Source organism: Aethalodelphis obliquidens, unplaced genomic scaffold (assembly GCF_003676395.1).
Source record: "Aethalodelphis obliquidens isolate GAN/ISIS:26980383/991018 unplaced genomic scaffold, ASM367639v1 scaffold55, whole genome shotgun sequence".
Lineage (NCBI taxonomy): Eukaryota > Metazoa > Chordata > Mammalia > Artiodactyla > Delphinidae > Aethalodelphis > Aethalodelphis obliquidens.
The window spans coordinates 9,291,193-9,306,341 of record NW_020837999.1 but is presented as its reverse complement, the minus strand read 5'-3'; positions in this window follow the sequence as shown (position 1 = coordinate 9,306,341).

The following is a 15,149-nucleotide window of genomic DNA, read 5'->3' as shown; positions in this document are numbered from 1 at the left end:
CAAGTTCACTAGACTCTCAAAAAAAGACAATAAAATAACACTGGCTAAACAGTGCTGCCAAGCCCTGGTAAAGGAGAGTCATGTGGAAAAATAGTAGAATTACACAGAACTAAAAGCACCCATGGTTTAAATCACTGGAAAATTTTAAGTGTGGGAAAATATTAAAATTCCTGTGTGTTGTTTTTGATAGTCTTCTTAGCCAGACTCTATATGGTAACAAAGTTCTCAGATGTTAGGTCATGCACCATTTGCTTCATGGGGAATCACTCAAAAATACTGGAGACAAAAATGAGAGGATAGACTTAGAACATGGCAATGCTCAGACAGACTTTTAGGGCCTCACATCGAAAGCTGAGCAAGTAGCCACATTTCTTATATTTGTCTTATATTTTGACAGAAACACTGCTGTGAAAATAAAAATAAACATGCCATAAGAGATAGATATATGTATTTATAATATATAGAGAGAGTACTTATCATAGACCAGACAATTTGCACATTACATGTATTATTTCATTTAATTCTCATGACAATTATGTGAGATGGGTGCAGCTCTTATACCCATTTTACAGATGATGAAACTGAGACTCAGAGAGTTAGGTAACATGCCCAGGACCAGACAGCTGATCTTGCAATGGAGCTGGAATTGGAGCTCAGGTTTGCTTGACTTTAGAAATGAAGACTTGCCCCATAATATACATTTTTACAAAAACCTCCATTATTAATCAAGTACTTAATAAGAGTTTATTTATGATCACATATATGTTACTTTTGGAGGACCTTTACATAGAATACAGCACTCTTCTTACAAATAAGATCTGATTAGTTTTATTTATAATATTTGGGTTACATTTCAGCTAGATCTAAAATTCGTTTGAAGGAATTTACAATAAAAACACCTATATAATAGCATTTAAGATAATCATTGACATTTTCAAAAAACAAGTGTCGAGGAAGAAAAGTATATCTCCCAAGTAGATGAAAAGTATTGTAATGACTGGACCTTGTATTTAGCTCTAACCATACAAATAACCAAGGCAAAAAGCAAAACAATATTTAATCTTGGTCATCTGATAAAAGAAAGCATGCTGGCTTGTTAGGAGAGACAAACATTTGCTTAAAACTGAACTTTAAAAATGTCACAAGCAATTCAATGTCAATAGACATTGAGCAACATAATAAACACCTGGTTATAAAGCAATCACTACAGCCATTCTTTGCACAAATTGTGCTTTGGGAGATTAAACTGTGCCATAAGCCCAGAACAAGACCTTCAAAGAGAGGGAAAATCTCAGAGACTCAAGATTTAGACAAATTTCTCCTCTTATTCCTCCAAAGCCTTTTGTGGTCATCACTCTTCACATTGGCCTAGATTTCTCTCTCAAGTGCCTAGAACAATGTGATGGCAATCCCTATCAGTGAAAACTCTTTAAAGGCCGTTGAAATGACACCAGCATTTAAATACAAGATTTTTTTTTTCATTGCTCCTATAAGCAGATTCCTTTGAAAAAAATTGCAGAGGGTATATATACTTAGTTATTGGTTAAAAACTGATTACTTTTCTAATTATTAAAGATTATTTGCAAGCCATTATATTATTAATAATAGAATTTATCAAGACTTTATAGCAAAAGTAGGCAAACTACTGCCTATAGGTCAAAACCAGCCCACTACCTATATCTGTAAATAAAGTTTTACTGGAACACATCCACACCTATTCTTTCATTGTCTGTGGCTGCTTTCAAGCTACAATGGCAGCACTGAGTAGTTGCAAAAGAAACAGTATGGCTCAACAAAGCCTAAAATTTTTACTATCTGGCCCTTTACGGAAAGTTTGCCAATCCCTGCTTTCTAATGTGCAAAGCATTGTCCTAGTTGTTTTTTCATAACTCATTCATCATTACCACTACCTGGTGAAATAACTATGGTTGTTATTCTATTTCTACAGTGGAAGATTGGGAATCAATTGTCAGGTTGAAGCTGAATCAGTGGGGAAAAAACTAGCACCATTAGGACAAAATGATTACTAAATTTATATCCTTGAAAAGTTTTAGAAAGGAGATGATCCCTTGAAATCATTCCAAGTATTCTGACATCTTTTTAAAACATAAATAGTTCATTTCCAGAGCCTGAGATTGACTAAGGAAGACTCATTCAAGTCTATTCCTTTGCCTCCATACATCCTGAAACATGAAACTATCCTAGACTAACCATCTAGGATAGCTTGTTCCAAACTGTGATCCACAGAGATATTCTCTGCATCAGAATATCTCAGGGAGTTCACAGAAGTGCAGATTCCTGAATAAGATGTAATGATAATTCAGACCTGCTGAATCAGAACCTCTGCTGGAATCTATAGTCTTGATAAGTTCCCTGGAGGATTCTTGTGCACATTAAATTTAGGAACCACTGGTTTGAGGCTTCTGGAAAAAAAAAAAAAAAAACTGCTGCTTTCAGAGATTAGTCCATCACTTTTTTCCACACCTTGGGGCCAAATTCCTCCTTAGGTTCAGCCTTAGTGTTTCTTGCTGTACAATGTTTGTTCTTCTCCTGTCAAGGCTCTTAGCTAGCTACCATCTTCTTGCAAAATTTCTCCCTGTGATGGTTCCCTTTCACTAAATTTTATTTTAACTATCCTTTTCTAGATGATAGCTCCTTGATTTTCTATTCCCAAAGCCAAATGTTTCACATTTGTTCTTTGCAGAGAGATAAAGATTTTTTTTAATAAAACTCTTGGACCATGATATGTAACAAAATTTCAAGTAATAAAGATTTTAAAAGCTTAACTGAGGTAGAATCCAGCATTCACATTATAATGAGGATGGCAAAGGAAGATTCTTCCTTATAACTAGTCTTTCATCCTGGAAGATGGTGCTACTGACCTGCAACCCCCAGTAAAGAGCGTTTGGCTATTTCCTGGGAGGGAGAATGTGTTTACACAGAACATACCTCACTTTCTTGTCCAGTCTGCCTTATGACCAGATCATGGATCAAAGAAGCTAAAACAAAGGCTCCTGAGATTAGATTCTACTTAATTCAGGTTGGATGCCAGAATGAGATTAAACATGCAAGGGTTTTATTAAGGAAAATAACTGTATGAGGGAAAAGAGGGAGAGTGCAGGAAAAGGCTGAAACAGCTATCAAACTACAGTGCAAGTCTGACCCTGAGTGAAGGAGAGAGGGAAGAAGGGTGGATAGAAACATAGAAACATCATAGACTGTTGTGCAGTCTACAGAAGATTCGGCAGAGCCACTGGGGAGTCCTCAAGCCATCAGAGAAGCCCTAACTCTCCTGTGAATGATCTGCTTCAGTCTCTCCGCCGTGTCATCACTGACTGAAAGCAGCTCATGGGAAAAGGGGCCTGAGCACAAGCATAGCAATGCATCTCAAGTACAGCCGCTAAGACCCTTGGTTAATTATACCCCCTATAGTTAGAGATCCATAAAGCACATTCTCAAGGTTACCAGAGGCTCATAACATCATTTTTATATTCTTTAATTAATTGAATCATAGTTTTTAAATTAGTTTACCTAGCTCATCATCAGTTGCTTCCATAGCCATCTCTTCCACGCGCCCTCACCTTGCTCCAAAACTTCCAGTCCCTAGAAGCCAGACTTGAAGGAGTTTATGACAGCACCAACAGAGAGAAGCTATGGAATCCTTTCCTGCTGACACTTGACTCCTTTTCTCAAGAACCTTCAGTGGCTTCCCATCACTTCCTTTGTTGTTCAAGATCCTCCATACTGGCTGTAACCTACCTTCCCAGCCTTCCTCCCACTGTGATGCCCTCACACCTGCTCTCCAGCACACTCCACACTGCCTCACTAGCTGCCCTTATTTCATGCTATTTGCTCTTGCTTCCCCAGCCTCTCGTAGTTAAGATCCCGTCCTTCCTGCAATGCTAGGTCAAATACTATTCTCCATCAAGCTTTCCTCAGTCCCTCCAGCCAAAATACATCTCCTTCACCTCTGTATTACCAAACCACTTTGTTTTAATCCTGCAATAGTGTTTACACTCTTGCCTTCTATTAGGTTACTTTTGTAGTCCCTAAAGAAGTCACTTCCGCTTTCTGGGATTTAGTTTTCTTATCTGAGCATAAAAGAGGGGGTCAGATAATCACTAATGCCCATCAGATATAATATTCTATGACTTTATCATAATTCCTTAACTGTCAATTTCTTAATAATGGTTAAATAGGATGTCTTTTGTATCACGTTCACTGGCAAAGGTGACAATTTTGTGCCTAGGAGCCACAAAATCCAGCTCCCAGAAAATACAGAGATTAGGATAATTTGGCACTCTTCAGAGTGAAGCAACAATAGGAATTTTACTTTGGAACCAAAAGATCACTGCAAGACACTAGGTCATTTTAGGGGTGGGAGAGACTAAAAAGAATGCTCTCAGATAAGAAAACAGAGGTTCAAAGAAGTCGGGTTACCATCCAGGGCCACATGGCTAGTCATGTCTCCTGAATACCAGCTGGTATTGCTTCCACTATCAGTTCAAACAAACTGCAGTAAGGATTGGCTGCTTTACCTGGTGGATGAGAAGTGTCTAAAACTTGTATTTTTACACCTAGATGTCCATCTACATCTGCTACATATTCTGGGAGAGGAATTTCAATTATAACCATTAAACAGAGTTTTATTGTTAGACATTTCTATACTTTGGGCTACTGGCCAGTAGAAAGTAACTGATTCTCTAAGGTCATCAATATCTCTTAATGTTGAATTATTTCAAGTCTAGCAACCTAAGGAAACTGGATAAAATAGTAAAAAGTCATTATTTACTGATCGTCTATTATGTTCTAGATATTATAAAGAATTTGATTTTATTTCATCATATTTAATCCTCATAACCCATTTTATGCATCAGGAAATTGAGACAGAGTGGTAAAATGGCTTTCCCAAGTTATGTGGCTTATAAGTAAGCCCAGCTGGGTTTTACTGCCAGAACTGTCTGACTCTGCAGCCTGTGCTAAATGATGGTGTGCAGGATGATGAATCAATTTTTTTAAAAATCATTTATTATTTCTTCATTTTCCAATGTCTGTCTTATATCCAAGGTAAAATATCATGTTAATCAATTTTATTCCCTCTCTACACACCAAAAATGGAGCTAATCACCAGGAGAACTAAGAAGGTGATGAAATACAAGTTGTCAAAGAAGGTTCAAAAATGGTTTTAATATGTTTGTGTCTAATACAATAATAAAAAGTTGTATGAATGACTACATTACTAAATATATTAATTTAGGTATTAAGGTATTTAAATAAGAATGGGAACCACATTTGTTTGAAAAAAATATTCTCACAAGTGCCAAGGGGGAAAAAAAGAGAGACTTGAGTTTGGGGCAGAATAGGGTTCTTCAGGTTCAAGTTATTTAAAAGAGGATGGAAGGAAAGAAAATAAGAACAAAAACAAAGAATAGAGCCAGCAGAATCGCAGAATGCTGGGTAGGGTGCAATGCAAACTCTCCTTGTGATTCCTCAGTAAAGTTACTGAACACAAAAAACACTGAGTTGAAGGTGGACATTTTGTGGAATAGAGAAGGAGCCAAGCCCCGCACTTATATTGCATTGAGACAAAACAACAGCACAGAGGCCAATGCAGATATAGAGACCATGCTATTTCTAGGAATACCAACATGAGCAAGAAAAAACAGATGCAAACTTTTAAGATTTAGATTGAGTTCTGTAGTATTTACAAAGCACTTCCACAATTATTATCTCACCTAATCCTCACCACAACCTCGTGTTTTAGGCAAAACAAGGATGATTATCCAACTCTGCAGAGACAAATACTAAGGAAACCTGACTTCTTGCTAGTGTTTTTCCTGCTTCACCCCACCACTGCTATTCTAGATATGTCACCATGTAAGTATTGCCCATTAATTACAAACTCCTTAGGTGGTTGGTTACAAAATAGCACCTTAGGGCTTCCCTGGTGGTGCAGTGGTTGAGAGTCCGCCTGCCGATGCAGGGGACGCGGGTTTGTGCCCCAGTCCGGGAGGATCCCACATGTCGCGGAGTGGCTGGGCCCGTGAGCCATGACCGCTGAGCCTGCGCGTCCGGAGCCTGTGCTCCGCAACGGGAGAGGCCACAACAGTGAGAGGCCCGCGTACCGAAAAAAAAAAAAATAGCACCTTAAGTAATATGACAGTTTCTAAGTCACTGTTGCAGATTTTCCCACAAAATTCTCATCAAGCTACAAAGACATTTAAGGGAACTTAAAGTCGCTGCTATTTGCTCTAGTCCTTAGACGGTAGAGGTTTGAGTCACTGATTCACCACTGTTGACAGAGAAAAGACCCATTTCAAGCAAAATGATTGGCCTTAAGTAGGCATGGTACTATTTCTACCTCTCCTTTCAGTGCTACTATTCTGCAGGTGTATTCTCACAAAAAGAAAAAGAACAACCTCAACATGCAAGAGACTTAGGGAATTAACCCACTTTAGAAGATGTATATTTTTTTAAAAATCTATTGAGAATGGCATAGGGAGCTTCTTGATGCTCTGGGTGGACGGGGGCGGTGTTGAAGGGTAAGGAGTTGTGGTTGTTTTAACTTTTTTTAGAGGGAGAAAGAAAAAAATTGCACTGGGTAGGTCCAGTTTACAACTGTGACTAAAACGAAGTAAATTCTATGCTCTCTTTCAATTTTAAGATTCTATGGCTGTAAATATGAATCAGAGCAGGGGAAGAAAGGAAGAGAGGTAAGACTTCAGAAGATGATTTAAAGGGACTTCCCTGGTGGCACAGTGGTTAAGAATCCACCTGCCAATGCACGGGACACAGGTTCGAGCCCTGGTCAGGGAAGATCCCACACGCCACGGAGCAACTAAGCCCATGCGCCACAACTACTGAGTCTGCACTCTAGACCCTGAAAGCCACAGCTACTGAAGTCCATATGCCTAGAGCCCGTGCTCCGCAACAAGAGAAGCCACCGCAATGAGAAGCCTGCACACTACAACAGAGTAGCCGCTGCTCACCGCAACTAGAGAAAGCCCGTGTGCAGCAACGAAGACCCAATGCAGCCAAAAATAAATAATAAATAAATTTATTTTTTAAAAAAGGAACTCAACCCAGTAAAATTTAAAAAATAAATAAAAATAAACAATTTCATTAAAAATAAAAAGATGATTTAGAAATACAATGAAGGAACAAGAAACACCCCTCTAGTGCAACAGTCATTACAAGATAGGTATGATGCATTAACAACTAATTCTCAAATCTCAGGACCTTGAAATAAGACAAAAATTATTTCTCTTTCATGCTATGCATCCATTGGCAGGTAGGCTCTGCTCATCATAGTTACTCAGGCATCCAGGCTAATGGAACAGCCATGCTGAAAGTTGCTGGTTAACACACTGAAGGAAAAGCAAGTGCTATGGGATCTCACACTGGCAATTAACTCCTCTGAGCCCAGAAAAGACACTTGTTACTTTGGCTCACAGTTCAGTGACCAGAACTAGTCACGTGTTCCCAACAAACCACTAAGGGACCCTGTGCTCAAAGGACAGAAAGTCCAAATTACTCCCTAAAGGGCATCATTGTCTATCAATTTTATTTCTCAGGGTCTAGGTTCACTTCAAAAAGGGGCCTGGAGAGCTTTCCCCATTCCAGGGCCTCAAGTACAATTGACAATAAACCCTAAAAACAGCAGAAAGTGAAGGTGCCATTGAAGGCCAGTCTTCTCATTTTTAATTACTATAAGTTTCTTGCTAATTATAGAAAATGAGATGCTATGATACATGATCATGTTTATGCTCATCAAACACTATACAGTTTTTGTTTCCACTTATGTTAGCAGCATGCCTGGCAAGGCCCTGGGACCTCCTTGGTGTGCTCCAAGGGTGCATGTACAAATCAGTGTAAGTGCCTAAGTACTGCGGTTTGGGACACTAATTGTGGCCCTGGCCATCAAGGTATCCATGACTCAATGTCAAACATATTTTGATTTTTAAAAACACACTTGAACTAATAGTAGTCTTGAAGGCTTAATTTCTGGGTAAAAATTAAGCTTTGAAATCATCCAAATACTATCATCTTCATAGCTACAGGAAGGCAGCTGAGCTCAACAGAACAAACAATGCTGTCTCTGTGCCAAGTCTTTAATAAACCGGAAATAAGGCAAAGGGTGAGCCTAATGAGCAAGCAACAGACACATGATACAGAAGGCCCTCTGCATGTAGGGCCAAAGAGTGTAGTGATACTATGTCCAAATTCAGGAAAAAAAAAAAAAAGATTTATCCTTCCAGAACCTTTCCCCTGCTTGGGTCTTACCAATCTGTCTTGGAGTTTACTCTCTGTACCTGTGGGAGTCATTTCAGTATTATGAATCAATAATCAAGACAGCTTATCTGTTCTGGCAATGGCATCACCATCATCGTCCTCATCATCGTCATCACCATAACCATCATCGCCATCGCAGCCACTTGCAGAGTGTGTACCATGTACAAGACGCTCTACATAGATTATCTCATCTAGTCCCTACCACAATCATCTGAGGCAAGTATTCTTATGCTTATCTTAAATTGAGGAAATTAAAGCTTAAAAAAGTTACATAATTTTCCCAAGATTAAAAGTAACTGGCGAAAACATTACTTAAACCCAGGTCTTGTGACTCCAAAGGCTATGCTCCTCCCATATATTTGTCATATTTCCCAAGTGCCTGGGCAATCATCTGTGCTCAGGAAGGCTTTAAAAATTGGGAGATTGGGATTGATATGTACATGCTACTATATGTAAAATAGATAACTAATGGGGATCTACTGTATAGCACAAGGAACTCTACTGAATACTCTGTAATGACCTATATGGGAAAAGAATCTTAAAAGGAGTTGATATATGTATATGTATAACTGATTCACTTTGCTGTACAGCAGAAACTAACACAACGTTGTAAATCAACTATACTCCAATAAAAATTAATTTTAAAAAACAATAAGAATAAAAATAAACAGAAAAAATTGAATTTAATAATGTAGGTGATGTATGATTTTAAAATAATAATGATTGTCTCTAAATGAGAAATGGCTCAAAACACTTAAAAGTGAATCTTTGGTGTAGCAGTTGTTGTCATGATTGCTTTATTTTATTTATTCCCTCCCCTTTGAAGAATGAAATCTATGAATAATGAAGATGCTGCTGTGACTCCTTAAAATAATTTCTGTTTTGCAGGGAGAAGAGTAAGTCTAAAGTACATATCACCAGTGTTTCTCTTAGCATGTCACTGTTGCAATTAATCAAGTTAAAATATAAACAATGGCTAACCTTAGGTTCCAAATTCTGCATAACATTCCTTATCTCCTAGACAGGGTTCATCCGGTATACTGGGGACTCCTAGACCAACACTGGCTCAGGATTATCCATTTAGATTTCTGCAAGCTCGACTCCTAACTGTGGCCAGGACTTGGCACCAGGAATTTCAAGTACATAAAGTAAATAACAAGATATAATCTCTGATTCCTTTGGATTAGGGAGGTGGGGGCCAGATTTTTCCTGTTTTGTTATTATGCTTCAGAACAGAATCACCTCACCAGAGTGCCACTCTCTCAGTCTGTGGAGGAGCTATAAAGCCACTCCCTGCCCCAAAGTACAAAGAGAGCGGTAAATGCTTGAGTACTTGTAACGGGACAGTAAAGTCAGATATTATCAAGTCTTCTGTGTACACTGGTAAGTACATTGATGGTCAGACTACTAAGTGGTTAATCAAAAGGGAAACTTAGATTCCTAATGAAAAGGGAAATCAGTCATTTTTCTTAAGTGCTTCCACTAATAGCTTCTGACATGGTGTCTGACAATGCTTTGGGGGTTTGTCTACCAAATGATGGCATTTGACACAAGCTGGGAGAGAGAGGCAATCCACACTTTCAGATCTGACTACTTTGTGTTGGCATGTTGTCTTCTTTCCTGTTGTTAAAAGTGCTCCATTCTACGCATTATGACAAAATGTCTTGATTCTCGTACTGTTGTCAGTTCTTTTTGCTAATTCTGCTCACAGCTGAATTCACAAGATTATAAACTTTAAGGGTTTCAAAAATCTCTTGTAGATATCCCGTTGAATGCCATCTGATTTACAGATGAAGAAACTAAGTCTGTCCTTTGTTATTTCCTAGTTTCCCCTCCAGCCTAGGGAATATCTATGGCCTTGTAACTGGTACGGTGAATTCAGAGCCGGGCAGAATTTTTCTTATCAGGTGGTGTGTTTAGGAATAGGCTTGAGGAGGTGGGGAACGGCTGCTGGAGGATTGAAATCCCAGAGCATGGCCCTGCTCTAACCCGAGTTTCTTACCAGTTTGTGCTCCTTTGTTCCCAAGGGCTAAGTGGGCACCCTCATTCACCCCTAACTGCATTCAACTAAATCTACTATCTCTGATCACTCCTGAAATGCACAGCCCACTTCAGGATATTGTATCATTGTGCAGTCCGTGCCAGTATCCGTGTGCTACTAAAGTGTGTGTGGGGGGTGGGGGGAGAGACAGAGAAAGGGAGACACAGAGAACATAGGACAGAGAGACAGAGAGAGAAAGAAAAAGGAAGAGAGAGGGGTGGGTAATGTACAAATAAAGGACTGGATACAAGCCTGACAGCACATCAGTGAAGATGGTTTCCTTTGAAATACATAGATGAGTCACACTAGAAACAGTCAGGAAGCACTGGTTACTCGATACACTGCTGGACTAGATATAGGATAATTTGCATTTCCTGACACCAATAGATAAGGTGTCCTGACCAATTAAAAATATACTCAGAAGGAAACGCTATAACCCAGAGGTTCCCAAACTTCCCAGGTTCAAGGGAATCTTTAGAGTATGAGTAATTTTTTCTCGGGGCGTCCAAGCTGTAGTTCCTTTTATTAAGTAGTCAGGTCCAAACAACTTACGTATTTCTGTTCTCTGTATTTGTATTTTTGCTCTTTTTCAAATAACCTTGTAGTTGTTTGAAAAAATAATACACAAATTGAAAGGAAAATAGTATTTTTATTTCATTCTTGAATAACCACAATTACTTAATAATGAGGTGTATATGCCTGCTATGCACTGCACTGCTCAACTCTTAGAATCAGATCGCACATCGTCACTTCATTTCCTGTTCTACCTCAACCAATTTTTGTGCACCACTCGCTTTTTAACATTGAAATGGTCAAAAATCCAGCTTTGCAAACATGTAGCATCATCAAATAGAACACAGCCTTATCTGATATAAAAATTGTGAACTACGCCCAGTGAATGCTTTGTTTGGTGTTCAACAGACATGGAGTATTACTGTGCTTTCCTCAAATTTTTAAAATAACTCAGTTCCTCTACACACAATTTTGGGAATGACAGCCCTAGCCTCATGTTCTAACCCCTTGTATTATCCTAATAAACCAAAGTGGGCACTCAGTCTGACTTCAGTACAGTATATATTTGCATCTTACTTCTTTGAAGTAGAGGCAGCAATATAAAATGCCCAGGAAAAGAACAGTAGTTTGTAACCCCATGGTTAAAAATCGGTAACGTGATGCAACTGACAGTGATTTCTCAACTCATTTAGTAATTCTGTGTTGCTTAAGTTATTTTGCTTGATGTTTTTTATAAACTCACTTTCATCCAGTGACATTTTACCAATTTAGTCATATTTTTTATTTTTATTACTTATTTCTTTCATATTTAGTCAGCTTTGAGGAGGCTTTCTTCATTGAAATAATGATGATGATGGTGATGATGATGATGTTACACTGCTTTTAAAACCTCCAACAAAGGAATGGCCAAATTTTTTTTGAATATTCACATAAGGAGCAATAGCATTTTTAATATTAGTTTTGCATTAGCATGTGAAATAGCACTCCAATAATCAGTGGCATTAGTGTACTTTTCACCCTAATAAAAGTTCCTACTATGTTTTCAATCACTCTGCCTGAAGTACAGCAGTCACTGACTGGAAATGATTTTTAGTTAAAGGAAATAATAAAAGCAGACAATACTTTTTCTAAAAAGCACTTATTAATTTTTTAATCATTTTGGTTTCATATAATTATCAATACTTGAATGAGTGATTGGAAGCATTAATTTTTATCAGCATTGAAGGCAGTATTTGAGTGTATATGTGCTCATGTATTCTAATGTTTGCTTTTCCAAACATGGGAACAATTCAAATGAGACTATGGTGACACACCAAATAGATCTGAAGCAAAAACTTAAAGAAATAAAGAAAAAGTCCTTAAGCGTGACTTTGAAACGTATTTTTCTCCTTTTTTCTTTTTCTCTCTTTCCCTTTCACCATCATTCTTACATTTCCCTACTCATTTCCTTCACTTGCTAGAAGACAACCTTTAGCTATACATGTCTAGTTGCCCCGATGACTCTGAGTCCAAGTAAATAAACCCAAAATTGTCAAGGCAGATAGCCACAAAAATATCAGATTAAAGAAAAATCTCATGAAGATGTAAAAATAACATAGCAACATCTATTTGGAGATGAGAATGTCCCAAGCACTGTGTTAAATGCTTTTTATACATTAGTTGATTCTTACAACAGGTTCTACTGCTAGCTTCATTTTAGAGAGAAGGAAACTGAGACACAGAAACAAATTACTTGTGTAACATCATACTTCTGGCAATTAGCCAACACTGAACTTCAAACTCAGGTCTCTGACTCGCAGCCACCCCACTGTCCCATGAAAAGCCTCAGGGATGTTTACTTCTCAGAGAAGGCTGGCTGCATCCAGCCCACACTGAGTAACAGTGGTGACCTGGGGAGAGAATTTCTATTTGTTGTACATTTGATAGAAAGTCATTTTGAGGAAGGACTCTCTGACCCAGGATATTAGCTCCCAGAAGATATTTGCTCAATTATCTTTTTAATTAAAAAGACATAAGGTGATTAATTAATTCATTTTACCTAACAGGAAATCAATCCTCTGCCAAATATTTATGCAATTGCTAGTACAGTCCAAGCATGAAGCTAGGAGCTATGAGAAAATGAGAGACAAGTCAAAGAAAATGACCTATTGTGGGGAAACATGTAGGTCATACGATCCAGTGAATCAACACTGTAATGCAGTCCCCTCGTGTGGGGAACATGCTATTTTCTGTAGGAGGCAAAAGAATAGCAAGCCCTCTGTGGAGTAAAGCTGTCATGATGCCTCTACGGACCATCTCTGGCCCTTATAAGGGCCCTCTCAGTTTCCTCCCTTTCCAGTGCACTTCCACTACTCCTCTGCCCACTGGAGTTCTTTACATCCTTCAAAACCTGGAGCAAAGGACTTCCCTGGTGGTGCAGTGGTTAAGAATCTGCCTGGCCAGAACACTCTATGACATAAATCACAGCAGGATCCTTTTTGACCCACCTCCTAGAGAAATGGAAATAAAAAAATAAATAAACAAATGGGATCTAATGAAACTTACAAGCTTTCACACAGCAAAGGAAACCATAAACAAGATGAAAGACAACCTCAGAATGGGAGAAAATATTTGCAAATGAAGCAACTGACAAAGGATTAATCTCCAAAATTTACAAGCAGCCCATGCAGCTCAATATCATAAAAACAAACAACCCAATCCAAAAATGGGCAGAAGACCTAAATAGACATTTCTCCAAAGAAGATATACAGATTGCCAACAAACACATGAAAGAATGCTCAACATCATTAATCATTAGAGAAATGCAAATCAAAACTACAATGAGGTATCACCTCACACCAGTCAGAATGGCCATCATCAAAAAATCTAGAAACAATAAATGCTGGAGAGGGTGTGGAGAAAAGGGAACCCTCTTGCACTGCTGGTGGGAATGTAAATTGATACAGCCACTATGGAGAACAGTATGGAGGTTCCTTAAAAAACTAAAAATAGAACTACCATATGACCCAGCAATCCCACTACCGGGCATATACCCTGAGAAAACCATAATTCACGAAGAGTCATGTACCACAGTGTTCACTGCACCTCTATTTACAATACCCAGGACATGGAAGCAACCTAAGTGTCCATCGACAGACGAATGGATAAAGAAGATGTGGCACATGCATACAATGGAATATTACTCAGCCATAAAAAGGAGCAAAATTGAGTTATTTGTAGTGAGATGGATGGACCTAGAGTCTGTCATACAGAGTGAAGTAAGTCAGAAAGAGAAAAACAAATATCATATGCTAACACATATATATGGAATCTAAAAAAAAAACAAAAAATATAGTCATGAAGAACCTAGGGGCAAGACAGAAATAAAGATGCAGATCTACTAGAGAATGGACTTGAGGATATGGGGAGGGGGATGGGTACGCTGTGACAAAGTGAGAGAGTGGCATGGACATATATACAATGCCAAACGTAAGGTAGATAGCTAGTGGGAAGCAGCCGCATAGCACACGGAGATCAGCTCGGTGCTTTGTGACCACCTAGAGGGGTGGGATAGGGAGGGTGGGAGGGAGGGAGACGCAAGAGGGAAGAGATATGGGAACATATGTATAACTGATTCACTTTGTTATAAAGCAGAAACTAACACACCATTATAAAGCAATTATACTCCAATAAAGATGTTTAAAAAAAAAAAAAAGAGTAGCCACCTCTCGCCGCAACTAGAGAAAGCCCACACGCAGCAACAAAGACCCAATGCAGCCAAAAATAAAATAATTAATTAATTAATTTAAAATAAATAAATAAATAGTGATTTTTTAAAAAAAAAAAACCTGGAGCAAATAGTATACCTCTGTGTTACATTCCTACCATCCCAATGTCAGAATTAGCACCTCTTTCTTCATGCTCTTACTGCAAAGTGTACATGAGACATATCTCTACGTTAGCACCTGACACAGAATATTGTTCCTATTTTCAAATCTTACTTCCCCACTCGAATGATAGCTACTATAAAGAAGGCATCATGCCTAATTCATCTTTTGTTCCCTTGATACCTTGCCTAGGGCTTAGCAACATAGAAGCCCCTCATTAGGTGTTTGAAGGCTAATTAACCAGAAGATGAATCATTGAATATGGCTTGATAAGACCCTATAGGGCATTTGATTCCCCTTTCTATATAACCTGTTAATTTCCTACTTACAAAATCTCCAAAAAAATCATCATACAGACTCTGCCTGTAAATATCAGAGCTTGAAATGCTGGAAAGTACTTAAATTGACCTAAAATTTGCCTGAATATAACATCTTCG